This window comes from Chaetura pelagica, unplaced genomic scaffold, assembly GCF_000747805.2.
Source record: "Chaetura pelagica isolate M959 unplaced genomic scaffold, ChaPel_1.0 scaffold397, whole genome shotgun sequence".
Classification (NCBI taxonomy): Eukaryota; Metazoa; Chordata; class Aves; order Apodiformes; family Apodidae; genus Chaetura; species Chaetura pelagica.
In genome coordinates, this window is record NW_009953851.1 from 340,906 (window position 1) to 342,290 (window position 1,385).

At 58.8% G+C, this 1,385-nt stretch overlaps 1 protein-coding gene across 1 annotated transcript in view; it reads left to right on the top strand.

The window, feature by feature from the left end:
- The window catches only part of SEMA7A (semaphorin 7A, GPI membrane anchor (John Milton Hagen blood group)), a 36,262-nt gene that overhangs the window by 32,003 nt on the left and 2,874 nt on the right, over window positions 1–1,385 (top strand). The gene's annotated exons all lie outside the window — the stretch shown is intronic.

Here is a 1,385-nt window from a genome sequence, read left to right on the forward strand (position 1 = left end):
TGCTCCATCATCACCTCCTGTCCCTGCTCCATCACCTCCTGTCCCTGCTCCATCACCTCCTGTCCCTGCTCCATCACCTCCTGTCCCTGCTCCATCACCTCCTGTCCCTGCTCCATCACCTCCTGTCCCTGCTCCATCACCTCCTGTCCCTGCTCCATCACCTCCTGTCCCTGCTCCATCACCTCCTGTCCCTGCTCCATCACCTCCTGTCCCTGCTCCATCACCACCCCCTATCCCTGCTCCATCACCACCCCTTGTCCCTGCTCCATCACCTCCTGTCCCTGCTCCATCACCTCCTGTCCCTGCTCCATCATCACCTCCTGTCCCTGCTCCATCACCTCCTGTCCCTGCTCCATCATCACCTGTCCCTGCTCCATCACCTCCTGTCCCTGCTCCATCACCACCCCCTATCCCTGCTCCATCACCACCCCTTGTCCCTGCTCCATCACCTCCTGTCCCTGCTCCATCACCACCTCCTGTCCCTGCTCCATCACCTCCTGTCCCTGCTCCATCACCTCCTGTCCCTGCTTTGCCCTGCTGCAGCAGCACAGGTTGCCCATGAGCTCAGCACTGCTGGCTGGAGCCACAGCTGCCAGAGGTGCTGGGGCAGCCAGAGGGGCTGGGGAGTTGAGCCAAGGGCTTCCAGCTGCAGGCGGACAGGACAGCAGAGCCAAAAAAACCCATGTTGGTGAGCTCAGGTAGGGAGTTGCAAAGGTCCCTGACCCTGTGCTTCCCTCTCCTGCCTTCCCAGCTCCACGGGCTGCTCCCTGCTGCTGTGCTCATCCCTTTTTCTTCACTGGCACTTGTGGAGGGACTTCCTGGGGTTTGTTTTTCTTTCCCAAGCCACGATTAGAAAGTGCAGGCAGCTCTCAGCAGGTGGCCTGGGTTGCATCAGGGCCCACACAGGCTCAGGTTGTTCTTACCTTGCCACAAACCTCAGCTGAAATGCAGCTAAAGCCCTGGGGAGTCCCACCAGGGAGCTGGTTCCAAGCTCCAGGGCTTGGCAGGGCACCAGGGAGGTGCTGAGACAAGGGCCAGCACTTGGGGGGTCCTAATCCCTCCACCACCACCCTAGTTGGTGGTGAAGGAAGTGACTGGGAAGGGGAAACCATGCAAATTGGAAAAGAGAGTAAACCTTGAGGGTTCCTCAGCCCTGCTCCCTGTAGATCTGGCTTTCCATCCCTTCACCAGACTCCTTTTCTTAAATCACCAGTCTGGAGTTATTTAACTGGGGAGGGGAGTCAGTTTAATTAGGAAAACAGGCAGAAGCCCAAGTTTCAGCCCCAGGCAGGGGGTGGGATGAGGCTGAGGCAGGAGCAGGGCAGTGTTCAGAGCAGAGTGGAGCTCCAGAGAGGTTGGGGGTTGGGGTTTCATGCTGAGGATGA